Raw genomic sequence first — 15,104 nt, forward strand, 5'->3', positions numbered from 1 at the left:
AAATATGGCATGGTATCACTTACACGTGGACTCTAAAGAAGCCAAACTCATAGATACAGAGACTAGAGGTGGTTGCCATGCTGGAGAGTTGGGAAATGGGGAGACATTGGTCAAAGAGTATAAACTTTCAGTTAAAAGATTAATAAGTTCTGGGGATCTAATGGTGATTGGTGAATGGTGAAATGTAATCTGGTGATTACAATTAATAATACCATCCTATACTCTTGAAAGTTTGCTGAAAGAGTAGATCTGAAATGTTCTCACCACAAAAACAGAAATGGTAATTATGTAACATGATGGAAGGTATTAGCTAGCACCATAGTGGTAATCATTGTGCAATACGTAAGTGAATCAAATCAACATCTTGTACACCTTAAATTTATGCAATGTTATGTATCAATTATATCTCAGTCAACCTGGGGGGAAAAGAAATCTATAAAAGTATAAGTTCAAAAGGCTCTTCATTAACTTCCCAAAATGGGCATAACTTTCCAACAGAGTAGGGGGAACTGTTTTTTTTTTTTTAAGATTTTATTTATTTATTCATGAGAGACAGAGAGAGAGAGAGGCAGAGGGAGAGGCAGGCTCCCAAGGAGCAGGGAGCCCGATGCGGGACTCGATCCCAGGACCCTGGGATCATGACCTGAGCCGAAAGCAGATGCTTAACCATCTGAGCCACCCAGGCACCCAAGGTGGAACTGGTTTTGAAGTTACAAAAAGAACTCTGGTGAACTGTGAGGATCCTCCTGAGAGCATCATTCTGTCACACAACTCCAGGGCACATGATTCAAGTGGATAATTGTGAATGTTGTCCCTTGGATTGATGCAAGATGGCAGCCTGAATTCCTGTTAAACTATCTCTGTTTTGAACAACAATAAGTTGCTTTAGACTTGTTTGCATTTAAAATATATGAAAGAGTTCTCAGAGGACAGTGCCATTCGGGTGAATCAGTGCTCAAAACCCCTGCTCCCCAGTGCTGCCCAGCATGAAGACACATGCTGAATAAAAGAGCAATGGGGAGGGAGGTCAGGTTTTTCTCAAGTGGCTATTATCTAAAAGCTCAAAGATGTACCCATGTAGTGTGTCAGATGGCTAAATTTTGGCCTAAATAAATAAGTCATCTGGCTCCCTAAATAACCATATAGAAAGCTACCTAGTGAACATTACATTAAATTTTGGGTAAGCAAAGTACAAACTTTTACTGTGTTAAGCCATTATGATTCAGGAATTGTCTGTTATAACAGCTAATATTCTTTATCCTAATTTCCATAGAACCTAACACTCTGCAGTGGGGAGTTTTTTATAACAAAACAAAACAACAAAAAAATCTAAAATGTGTGGGGTTGACATGAAGTTCAAGTAAACAAACATGAGAGTCTGGGAGGCCTGAGACCCTTGTAATGCCAGGCAAAACATTTAATAAAACTGCTGTCTATGATAACTTGAAAGACAGGCCACTGCCTACAAGTTTGGAGCTCCAGGGGAAGTGGCTGGAAAGTGTTAGAGAGATCATATATATTGGCTACTATTGCCTGCTGTCAGCAAGGTATTACATGTAAAAGATGAGCTCAGGTAAGAATTTCTCTGGTTTTCAAGGAATAACAGAAAAGAAAAGAGTCCAAAGTCAGAACGATTTACTGGGTTAGAAAATCTGTCTCTTCTTTCACCAAATATTAAGAAATAAGATTTTAAAACACCTTAAGCAACAAAATCCAAAGAGACTTTTCAGCTAAGCAAGGGAATTCAGCTTTGCTGCAGACACAAAATAAGGGTGTCACCTTCCAACCAAGCCAGGACTCAAAGTCGTCACTCTTAAGTTGAACGATATGAGAGTGAAGAAATACACAGAGAAAGCTTGAGAATTATGTCTAGGGAAAATCTGTGTGAGTGGTAACCAGTATTTGGAACTTATTGAAAGTAAGTTTTTATTTAAAAACCATCAAAATTTTGGTAGACTTGCCAAAGAAACCATGAGGCTGCTTTAAAGGAACCTGAATTGGAAAAGTCTTAATACAACCCTTCAGAAGGAAGGGACAATGAGAGCTACACACACTCCCAAAGAAGGCAGACTCATCAAAGTCTAGGTCTGATGTGAGCATAATGTGCTATGGTGAGCGCTGGAAAAATGAAGGGGGCGAAATCGGAGGTAGAGACGAACCATGAGAGACTATGGACCCTGAGAAACAAACTGAGGGTTCTAGAGGGGAGGAGGGGTGTGGGGGATGGGTTAGCCTGGTGATGGGTATTAAAGAGGGCACGTTCTGCATGGAGCACTGGGTGTTATGCACAAACAATGAATCATGGAACACTGCATCAAAAACTAATGATGTAATGTATGGTGATTAACATAACATAATAAAATAAAATAAATTAAAAAAATTTTAAAAAGGTAATGGAGGAGAAAGAACCTCCCGGAAGGAGGCCCCTCTCCCAGGGGCCATGAGGAACGGTATCAAGGAAATTCCTCTCCAAAAGCAGAATCGGAGCCACAGAAGGGATTTCCTCATCCTCAGGCAAGGACACCTTTATAATGCTTGCCTAACAGAATTTCAGAATCTAGGGGCCAGGGATTGTTCTATGTCTCCAATCCTTTTATTTTTTCCCTGCTTTTCTCTTCCTGAGTAGAGTTTTCTCTGTGTTTATCCCATCCCTGCTCCACCATCACTACGGTGGTTGGAAGAGCAGACAGCTTTTCTTCCTTGTGTATATGGAGGTCCCTCCTAGTGGGACTGCATATCACACAGAAATCCCAAAGTCAGAACTGGATGCAGTGACCAGATGGGTTGTCTGCCTTGGGAAGGCATGGGGAGCGATGTGTTCTATGTGTAGGAGGAATATGAGACAGATCCTAAGTGACCAGCAGAGGAAATGACCACAGAAGTCTCTTTACATTCACAAAACCCTCTTCTCCTCCTAGACACATGCTAGACTATATTTTCCCGACTCACTTATATTTAGGTGTGACTGAGTTTGGCCAATAGGATATAAATGTAATGATGTCTACCCGTTCTAGGCCTGACCCATTAAAACCACCCTCTCTTTTCCTATCTGCTGGCCAGATTCAGAGATCCAGAGGATTCCAAGGCCTTCAGGGATAGCAGAGCCACAAGATCAAACAAGCAACAAAAAACCTGGGTCCCTGTAGGACCATGAAAAAACAAGGACAGTGAGGAGGGGTCCGTCAACAAGGAGTTGAGAAAATTTTACAGAACAAAAGGATATAAGCTCTATCGAAGCCAAAATCATACCAGACAAAGTTGAACAGGCACAGAAGACTTTATTCGAGGCTATCGCAACAGGCAAGAGAAACCAGAACTAAGTCTGGTTCTAACCTTTGGGAGAGGCTTTAAGACTCGGGTGAGGGGATCGTAGGCCACTTGTGTTTGCTAATTGGCCTTACCCAAAAGGAAAGTAAATTTTCTTGTATCCTTTTTTTTTTTTTTTTTTAAGATTTACTTACTTATTTGAGAGAGACAGAGCAAGCAGGGGGGCATAGGAATAGGGAGGAGAAAGAGAATTTTAAGCAAACTCCTGCTGAGCACGGAGCCCAATGTGGGGCTCAGTCTCACCACCCCAAGATCGTGACCTGAGCCAAAATCAAGAGTCAGATGCTTAACTGACAGAGCCACCCAGGCGCCCCAAATTTTCTTGTATCTTTATGACAGGAGGTAGTTTTATAACGTGGAGCAAGCTGCCTACCAAAGTTAGGCAAAAATCTGTCTCTATTAAGCCACTGAATTCAACTCAATTTGGCGTTGGTGTGGTAAAAGATAAACAGTAAAACGCAAAGAAACTAAACCCAAATAGATCCCACTATATATGGTAACTTAATTATGAAAAAGGTGATATTTAAATTCTGTAGGAAAGAAGAGCTTGGCACAAATGACCAGTCATCTGAAAGAAAATAAAATCATAGCCCTATCTAAACAATATATAAAAATAAATTTAAGCTACATTAAAGACTCAAATATACAATAAAGGATTAAAAATTTTAGGAAAAAATAACAAAAATAAGGTTTTTTAAGAAGGTAGATGTATTTGACTACGTATATGAAGCATATATGAAGATATGCTTGAACTTGCAGGTAATTAGAGAAAAACAAATTAAAGTAGCCATATTATGAGTTTGTATATATATTAGATTAGCAATTTTCTTTAGTGAAACCTACTTTGATGGCACTGCCAGGAGAAGGCACTACTAGCAGAAATGTGAGTCATTAAGAGTGTTTTTAAGAAACAATCTTCCATTATCAATTAAATTTAAAATTCATATAGCCTCAGACCCAGAAATCCCCTGCATGGATATTAATCACATATAATAAAATGCCAGTGAGTAAGAATATCAATACAAGGGTGTTTATTGTAGCATTGTTTGAAGAGGCAAAAACTGTCAACCTCGAGGGGTTTTTTAAAGGCACCACTGATGAAAACAGCTATTTCAATAGGTTAAACCAGAAAAACTGAATCAACACACTCTGTTCCATTTAAACACCACCTTTGACTTATCAAGAAAGCTAGTATTTTCTTTTCTCTTCCTTTTTTACACCCTGTCTCTTGGTTACAGTCATTCAGACATTTTCAAATCTCGGAACCCCATGTCAGCAAAAATCCCTGGAACCCACAGAAACAGTCACATGTCCAAAGCTTTTCATCAGAAGAAATTACTCTATTTCTGTTTTCTACACTCACCACTGTTTCCCTTTAGACCATGCCTCCTTTTAATAAGACATTGCTTTGAGATTCCAGGAAACTGAGTAATGAACAACTAAAAAGCCGCAGTATCTACTGTAATCCTCCTCGCGTGTAACAATATCTATCTTTCTCTAGAAAGGCGTACACCGAATTCTCAACAGAAGAATAACTCCACTTGCTTGATGAACTTACCATTCATTCTTACTTTCTTCTTTCTGTTCTATAATTTCCACATTTCCTTCAATAAACAGTACTTTTGTCATCAGAAGCCACAATAAATATAATGTTTTAACTTAGCATTATCACAGTTCCAATTTTTGTCTTCACCCATATTGATGTATGTATCTAAGAGTGGGAGGGAAGGAATAATTTTTCCTAAAAGGTACTTATTTGGATAGTGAAATGAAAAAATCTCATTAACAACATACAAAAATGAGCCAATAAAATGGTACAGTGACTCTGTCTGAGCCCACAAATAAAATTTTCAATGTAATTTTAAAGGAAATGGTCCTTCCATTTTAACAGCCTCTAAAGCTTGAGAAACTACTCAAAGAACTACTCCTCACTTCCTTTTGTCCAGTAGCCGTGTATACAAAAGATAGATGCTAATATATCTATGTAAGTAAGATTTTTTTTTCTCTAAGGAAGACCCAGAAAGCATAACTCTATGGAAAATATATTAGCCCATAAAATCAAGTTACTGCTTTTCATATTTGGGATCTTACTGAGAAATAAGTCTCTATAAGGTGATATCATACATAAAGATAATAGAAGGCATCTTGAAGAGGTCACACACAAAAGAAATCATAATTCTCTCCTAACAGGGAAAAATCAAATCACACGTAGCCTTTGTAGGAAGAGATGTATTGAATGCACCATGAACTTGAGGAGACTATGCCAAGGAGAACTAACTCTCCATGTGAGTTGCCCTTCTGATTTAAAGTTATAATACCTTGCCCTCCCCCAATTCCAAATGGCACTATTTCAGCAACTCAAGGCTCTGAAGTGAGCCCATATAATACAGACAAAGTATATCTCAATCTCATGCTTGCAAATATCCAGATTAACATAAAGCAATGTGAGCAGTGGTAAAACAACACCAGAACCAAAGGCAGGCGTTCTGGATTCTAGGCCAAGAGCTGCTGCTAGCTGACCTTGAGTAAGTCCCAGAATTCACTTTTCTCTCATGCATCCTGGTTAAATCAGATGATCTCTAAGTCTCCTGCCAGAAAGTCTATGACTTTGGGGCTGGTTGTTACCAGGACATAGGAACTAACAGCTTCTGCTGCCTGCAGATGCCACTAAGGGCCTCCGTCCTCTGCCCTTCATTCCCTCACATATCTGACCTGCCTTCCTTCCTTTGCACGGGCCTTTCCTTCCTCCTTCTGCCAATTCCCTGCCTTCATTCAACACTATCACCCATTATTCTCGAATAATAATGGCAACATTCATGGAACCCTTTCTATGTGCCATACAGTTTATATTCATTTCCTCATTTACCTGACAACTACCTTATGAAATAGCGTAAATTATTTTCTCATGTTATAGGCCATGAACCTGAGTTAGAAAGGCAGTTTTTCCTTTGCTCTACCTCTGACCACTTACATACAATAAAGTGATCATTAAACACCTGGTATGAAGTCCTTGGCCATGGTAACCAGAATAAAAGGATCACATGGGTGATCTCACAATGTCTCAGCTCACGGCAGCTGTTCATGATTTTTGAGCAAATCCCTTAAGTAGTGCCTGAGGTTTAAATGGGGCTGTTAAAGTTCTTGGGGAATGGAATGATTTCTTCCATCCTACGGTAACCTGTGCTAGTAGTCGTGCTTCCGTTGTAGCAGCAGTGTGGGTGTGATGTGTCTACTTTGACCAAGGACAAAATCACCACACTCAAAGAAACTAAAATTCAACAGGTCAGGAACCAGAGACAAACACTTGGGTCATCAAGACTTTCTTCCCTATTTAATCAACTGACTATAAACTGCTCCTATTTCTCTATGCATATGTATCACTAAGATGTTGTGAAAGTTAAAGGAACTATCAGAAGTATCACACTGTGTTTGTAAAGAATAAAAAGGCTTTGTGTGCTTGAGCAGGCTATTTATCTTCTCTAAGCATCAATTTCCTGATCTATAAAATGAAAAAAGTACCTATTTTCAAGGGGTTTGTACAGAGTAAATAAGATAACTTCTATCACCTCACAGCTGTTAGAATGCCTATTATCAAAAAGACAAGAAATGACGAGTGTTGGTGAGGATGTGGAGCAAAGGGAACTCATGTGCACTGTTGGTGGGAATGTAAATTGGTACAGCCACTATGGCAAACAGTAAAAAATTACAGCTAGAACTACCATATGATCCAGCAATTCCACTCCTGGATATGCATCTGAAGAAAACAAAACCCCTCATTCAAAAAGACATATGCACCCCCATATTTATTGAGGATTTTTTACAATAGTCAAGACATGGAAACAACCTAAGTGTCCACTGAAGGATGACTGGATGAAGAAAGTGTGGAGTGTGTGTGTGTACAATGAAATATTATTCAGTAATATAAAGGAACGAAATCTTGGTAGGAGCTCTTTCCTTTCTCACTCTGGCCATCTTGGCGGCTGCTCTTGGCTGGGGCTGTCCTGCACCTAAGGCAGGAAGATGGTGGTCACAAAGAAGATGAAAAAGCCACTGGAGTTGATCAACTCTAGGCCCAACTCATTAAGAAAAGTGGAAAGTACTCACTGGGATACAAGCAGACTCTGAAAATGATTAGACATGACAAGTGAAACTGGTCCTCCTCGCCAACAACAGCCCAACCTTGAGGAAATCTGAAATAGAATACTACGCCATGTTGGCCAAAACTGGTGTCCATCACCAGAGCGGCAATAATATTGAATTGGACACAGCATGTGGGAAATACTATGGAATATGAACTCTGGCTATCATTGATCCAGATGATTCTGATATCATTAGAAGCATTCCAGAACAGGCTGGTGTAAAGTAAAATCACGCAAAAATTTTTCTTTAGTAAACCTGTCCAGAGCTTGTTTAAAAAAAAAAAAAGGAATGAAATCTTGACATTTACAGCAACATGGATAGATCTTGAGGGCATGATGCTAAGTGCAGTAAGTCAAACACAGAAAGACAAATACTGTATGATCTCAGTTTTATGTGTAATATATAAAAAAAAAAAAACTGAGCTCATAGATACAGAGAACAGACCGGTGGTTGCCAGCGGTTGGGGGGGGGTGGAGAATGGGTGAAGGGGGTCAAACGGTCCAAATTTCCAATTATAAAATACATAAGTCACAGGCGTGTCATGTATAGTGTGGTTACTATAGTTAATAATACTACATTGCAGAACTGAAAGTTGCTAAGAGAATAGATCTTAAAAATCCTCATCACAAGAAAAAACATTTTTTGTCACTATATACAGTGACAGATGTTAACCAGACTTACTGTGGTGATCATTTTGCAATATATACAACTATCAAAAGATGTTGTAAACCTGAAAGTAGTATAATTTTAGATATCAATTATACCTCCCTAAAAAAAATAGTAATTTATGGAAGTGCTTGAAGTGGCAAGCATTTAGTACCATTTAATTCAGTAAATATTAGATATAGATGTAGAGAGAGATAGTAAAGGATATGATGTAACAATACACACATATATACTCATAAGCAAACATAGATGATAGACCGACACACCCCCAGGAGTCTGAGCATACGGAATCTGATGCTTACTCTCAGCCTCGTGGAAATTATTTAGACCTCAGAATATGCTCAGCTATCATAATATGAACACAATCACAAAAAAATGCACTCTTCTCTCTTTACAGTGAGTTTGAAGAAGTCTGGCGAAACCATGCAAGCAGAAAGCAGCTTCGGCAGATACCCCGGGATAGATGTGTTCATTTTTACTACAAAGGGCACTGGAGCCACCATGTGGCCGCACAGCACACCAGCCTACCACTACATCAACTCTGCAGAAGCTGTTAAGTCTGAGTTTTCCAAAGGCTCCCTTCCACACTGCAAAGATGAATGGTTTCCTTGATTAGAAGAAGAACCCTATCCCTTCTCAGACAGAAACAGTGCATAAAGCTTGCTCTATTGTTTGAACCTATTTTTGTGTTTTGTGTTGGATGATCCCAACTGACCACTCTCCCCGTGAAGCTCCTGGTGGGTCTGTCACTGCCAATCAGTAGGAGAGATAGGCATGTTACATGACGGACTAGAACATGATCAGAAATGAGCTATAATAGAGGTGTGTGGACAGAAAGGAGGGCTTTGGGGGAAGCTAACTGGAACACAAAAGCAGGACCAAGGACAGCTGACAACAAGGGCTGAGCGGGAGAATTCAACTCAACTTTTCGTTGTTTTTGGTTTTTGAGCTGCAGCTACTATGAGTCATGCTCTCTGCTAAGGGCTAGAGAGCTGAAGAAAGGTAACACCTTCAGAAGCTCAGTGAGGAAGGAGAAATCTTGAGAAAGGGCTAAAGAATCACAACCAATATACCATGTTAGAAATTCTCTGGTTAACCCAAACGAGCAGTGCTCTAGGGAAGGAACCCTACTAAGTTTTGTTTTTTGTTTTTTTGTTTTTTTAACTTTATTATGTTATGTTAGTCACCATACATTAAATCATTAGGTTTTGATGTAGTGAAACTTCCCTGGACATAAACATGCTGCTAGACCAAAGAAAACTTTAATCCATATATGCCACTTCTGGTTTGGAAGAGAAAACAAGACCTTTCCCTTTCTTTGGCCAGGTGAAAAATCTCTCACTCTTTGGAGGCCAAGTTCAAAAGATCCACTCCTCCATTGTATCTTCCCTAATCAACGAAATGCCAAATCATTGCTTTATCACTTCTTTGAGTTTTAGGCACCCCTGCCTTTATTTTATTACCCAGTACTTGGTTCTAAGTGACTTTGCGTTTTTTTTTCCTGGTGAACTCAGGTTTTCATATACCTTATCGTCCCATTTTACCCAAACAAATGTTAGACCCTCTGAAGACTGAGAATAACTCGTCAATTTTTGTAGTTTCAGAGTCCTTACCCTGCATTCCCTTCAGTGGGTCCTGACTGCCATCAGACCTAAGCTCACTCACTGTCCTTTACCCCTCCCCACAAGGCTGTGCGCATCTCCCATTTCTCTTCTTTCTCCTAATCCCTGAGAAAAAGGGGGCCCCTACTTCTGCTCAAAGATCATCTTTCCGCCACGTTCTGCCTTTCCTCTCTGTTCACTTTTCTCCAGGACCTAACTCCATCAATTAGTCTCTTTTTTTCATAGCTCTTCAATCTCTCTCTTCACACAGCTCTCTTCTTCTCAGCCTATAAGAAGAATCAAATTCCACTCACCCTGTTCCCTGGTGGCTACCCCAACTCTCCTTCCTTTCTTATCCAATCTATTGGGGCCATTTCTGCCTTGATACACTCAGTCTGGCTTCCTCCCTCAATAGTTTTCATACAGTTAACAAAGTCATCTCAAATGTCGAATCCAACATTTATTTCTTACCTTATTTGATCTTTTTTTTTTTTTTTTTTTTTTTTTTTTTTCACCTTACACCGTTGGCCACTTGCTCCTTAAACTCTCCCCAGGGAGAAGCAGTTTATCGGCTCTTCACTATATACTATGTCCTTTACTGAGCCTGAGAAGTCAAATGAAAAAGAAGTGGTCCCTGCCTCCCAACAGGTTACAGTCTAGCAGAGAAAGCTGAGTACAAGGAAAGGAAAGTGCAGAAGTCTCTTTGTCTCCTTGTTCTCCTACCGACGTTTCCATGTTCTCCTTTCCCTACAACAAAGGTCTCTCCAGTTTCTGATCACACACCCTATCAATATATACATCCCTATTATACTTATAAATATAAGCACATACATACAATTAGAGGCTAATATCTCAAGATAATTAGGCGAGACTTTTCATTACCTATGCTGGACATACATTCACATTTCAAATAGTCTTCTGGGTGGCTTCCCCAAAATTACTTTGTAATGAAACTGACAAAGAGATTTAACTTGGAGTAAGAAAAGATACCAGCTCTCAAGGAAGTGGAGAAAAGGGAGCCATTATACAATCTTGGTGGGAATCTTCACTAGAGCAGCCTCTATAAAAAACAATATGGTGAATTCCTAAACAAATTGAAAATAGAGCTACCATATGATCCAGCAATTCCATTTCTGGGTATATATCTGAAGGAAATAAAGTCACCATCTTGAAGAGATATCTGCACCCCATGTTCATTGCAGTATTATTTATAATACTCAAGACAGGGAAACAACCTAAGTGTCTGCTGAAGGATGAATAGATAAAGAAAATGTGATATATATCCTATATATGACATATATATATACATATACAATATATAGTATGAATTACATGATTATATTAAATATTATGTATTTGATATGTGTATACACACATATATACACACTCTGGAATATTATTCAGCCATAAAAAAGAAGAAAATTCTGCCATTTATGACAACATATATGAAACTCGATGGCATTATGCTAAGTGAAATACGTAAGAGAGAGAAAAACAAATACAGAGCAAGATCTCACTTACATGGGGTATCTGAAAAAACTGAAGTCATAGAAATAGAGAATAGGCCGGTGGTTGCCAGGAATCAGGGCAGCGGTGGGGAGGGGTGGAATGGACAAAAGTTGTCAAAAATACAAACTTTCAGTTATAAGATGAATAAAGTCCTGGGGATGTCATGTATAGCATGGTGACTATACTTAACAATACTGTATTGTATATTTCAAAGTTGCTAAGAGAGTAGATCTTAAAAGTTCTCACCACAAAAAAAATTGTTAGCAATGTGAGTTCATGCCGTATATATACATATTATATAATATATACTATATACAATATATAATATATATAAAATAAATAATATATATTATATATTAACATAATATATATAATAAATGATTATATATATATTATATATATAATCATTATACCATACATTGCATATGATTGCATATGTTATGGGTCAATTATATCTCAATGAAACTGGAAAAAATAAAAATAAAAGACAGCAACAAAACATACCAGCTCTTTCACCTTCTTTTTGTTGATTATGTTTTCATTATGGATATTCATTTTCAAACTGCAATTTCCTTGCAAGAATCTTTTCTTTTTAAAGTAATCTCTACACCCAATGTGGGGCTTGAACTCACAACCCCCAAGAGTCGGATGCTCTATTGACTGAGGCAGCCAGCTGCCCCCTTTACAAAAATCTTTTTCAGTGACTGTTTAAGTTGGATGCTATCTTACAGGATTCAGCACAAGGCCATATATATGTGTATATATATATACATATATATATACTGCATTTAATGAGTATTTATTAATAAATTAATATGCATTAGGACTTAGGTATTTTCTGTGCTAAGAAAAAATATGTTTCAGGTCCTTAGGAAGACTTTAGAAACCCAAGGTGCTGTGAGAAACTGGAAAAGCTGCTAAGAAGTGGTTCTGGATCACTGTGCATAAACTCCACTCTTGGAAATATAAACAACATAAGTCATATAGATTTGCCTTCTTGGTACCACTAGTATTGGTTTTCAGTTATGGCACCTGGCTAGTTTTTTTTTAATTAAAAATAAAAATCAATTCTATGTCAAAGAGGACCTCTATGTCAAAGAGGACCAAGATAGAGTGGTTTAAACAAGAGATTTATTTCACTATCATGAAATGTTTGATATGCACATGTGACAAAAGGAGGAACTGCCTAGTTTAAGTAATATTATGAAAGTGGTGAAATCTATTCTCTTGATCCCAGGGCTTCTTTTTCTTCTAAGATACAACCCCTTTACAATCTTCCCAGTGTAAGTCTTCAATATCCTGGCATGTCACCCCCTACGCTAGAACATATTTTCAAAAAAGTACTGAAGTATTTATTCATAGTAGGATGTAAATAACTTGTAAGACTTAACATGGTACCATTTCCAGAGATTTTAGCCCTTTGATGAATTACCACAGAGAAAAAGACAACAGAATATATTTTATCATGGAATTTTGAGCATCATTAAGCAGTATTTGGGCAGAGATGGATCTGCGAGTATCAAAATAAACCACCTATTCTTAAAACATATCTAGAATAGATGTTGACTGTTAACAGTGTTGGTGAATGAGCAATAAATTGTGTTGGAGGGAAATATATGGAAAAATTTTTTAAAACTCCAACCCCAAGGTTAGGCTTTCTCTCTACCCCCAATTACTTTAACTTACAGACTTGGGGACAAACTGACCACATACAGTACTTTGATCATTACCAGGAGATCTTGAGTGAGTGAAGAGAATTTATCATATGAGGCTAGTAGAATCAGAAAATTAGGCCAGTTCAGCTTTATCATGACTGCACTAAAATGATCATTTTGACGAAATATTTCTTCATGAACTTAGGGTAATTTTTTCCTCATCTTAAAATAAACCTGACTATTCTTACATAGTAAGAAGTAGACTTGGAATTATGATGATCATTAATTCCAAATTACTGTGCCCTTAGGAGTTAGTTTGATTTCCCAAGGAGATAAACTAAAGTTCTTGTCATCAACTTACAATTTGCTGTGTATTGCTCATTGTGATTATTTGTAATGGTATGATCGTTTTTTATTTTATCCTTTACACCATCATACTCCATTCTTCTTAAATGGTAGTCCCATCAAGTTCTAAGATTAGGTTGCTTATTGGTCAGGGAGAAGTATTCATAGATTCCAAATTATTATATTTTCCCTGTGATACATTCATGTGAAATCACTAGTTCAGCATTTGATCCCAAATAACATTAAAGAACTGTTTTGTTAATATGCTCTCTCACTATAGTTTAAGTTTGTTACAAATATTCTGAATGATCCAATTCGTTTGTAGCTCACAGTTGAATTCCTCTTTTAAAATCCTCTAGTTCTTATGATTCATGCCAAAACCAGCAATCTGCTTTTCAAAATGTGTAATAGTCTCACACTGTTTTCCACAAATCATATTGGTTTTGAAAAGTATGTGCTATATGGAAGCTGACTCAGAACATTTTTAGATGCCTTGGCTTTGTTTTTCTAAAAAAAAAAAAAAAAAAGCAGCAGAAGAAGAAGAAAAGAAAAAGAAAAAGAAAAAAGAAAAAATCTAGTCATACCCAAATCATAGGTCATTTTGGCCATTTGCATGCAAAAACTGCAGAAATTTCATCTGTAATATTAACTCCTGATAACTTAATAAAAGTTCTTTAATACCACAGTTTTTAATCCAATATTGTACTGCCTTTATAATATCTACAAACTAATTTGTAAACAACCTCATATTTTCAATCTTTTTACTTAGAAACATACTATATTCACCACACCAAAATACTGAACAAAAAAGCTTTAAGAAGAAATGCAGAAATAAAATTGTTAGTTTAATTATAAAACAAAAACATTTGGGCTTTGATTTTAAGTGTTTTAATTAGAAGCAGAAAAGCAGTCTTAATTGGAGTTGGCTATAATTAGCCAACTTATATTAATATAATAACTTCCTTGCCCTCTTCATGTGCAAAATAGATTATGAAAAAGAGAAGGATCTCTGTTCTACGGAAGCTTAAAAAATGAAAGCATATTGCTTTGTTTGATCCTTTTAGACCCAAGATCATTTTAAAAATTCAACAGTGCTTAGACTCATTTAACAATCTCTCTTAATTCTTTGTGGTTTGTGCTACAAACACAGAGATTTTTTTTTTCTAAAACTTTTTAAAGTGAATATATTCTCTTTTCACTAGAAATAAAGAGTGTAAGATTCTGCTTCTACCACAAGGCGTCAGGCCATGGCAATTTAATCTTCAAAGGGCTTTACTATTACCCCGTGCAAAGTCAATGACTACAAAAAAAGTACATATTAAAACTGAACAGTCCTTAGTTGCCTTAGCTTTGATTAAAGAACAATCACAGAAATTGCGGTTGAGCGGTTGAGCATTTATTTTCCTTTGTTTTTCTAATCAGATTAGTTCTGAGGATGTTGCAAAATCCTCTTGCAATTCAGGTCTCAGACACTCTACCCTGAGGCTGGTTCCAACTCAGAAAAATAACTCCCCACCCCCACACACATTCTCTCTTTCTCCATACCCCTTATATTTTAAAAACACCCCCTGAAACTTTGAAATAGCGACAGTAGCTTTATTTTAGGGTTGGATGCCTGATTGGGTTAGGGGATGGGAAGTTGGCTTTAATATATCAGAGGCAAGGAAGAGGAGTTAACGTGGGGTTTAAGGGCCTATTCAGCCTGGGGACAGGATTCGCGTGGTTTAGGGTACAAGATTTGTACAATTTAGGGGGCAAGTCACTCTCAGAGATTCGCATTCGGATTCCTCAACGGTAAATAGCAATCACTTCAGAGAGTTGCTGCAAAGTTTAAAACGGAACGGCTAAGCTCTAAAGCAGT

Source organism: Callorhinus ursinus, unplaced genomic scaffold, assembly GCF_003265705.2.
Source record: "Callorhinus ursinus isolate GAN/ISIS: 27379988/994484 unplaced genomic scaffold, GSC_fseal_2.0 scaffold12, whole genome shotgun sequence".
NCBI lineage: Eukaryota > Metazoa > Chordata > Mammalia > Carnivora > Otariidae > Callorhinus > Callorhinus ursinus.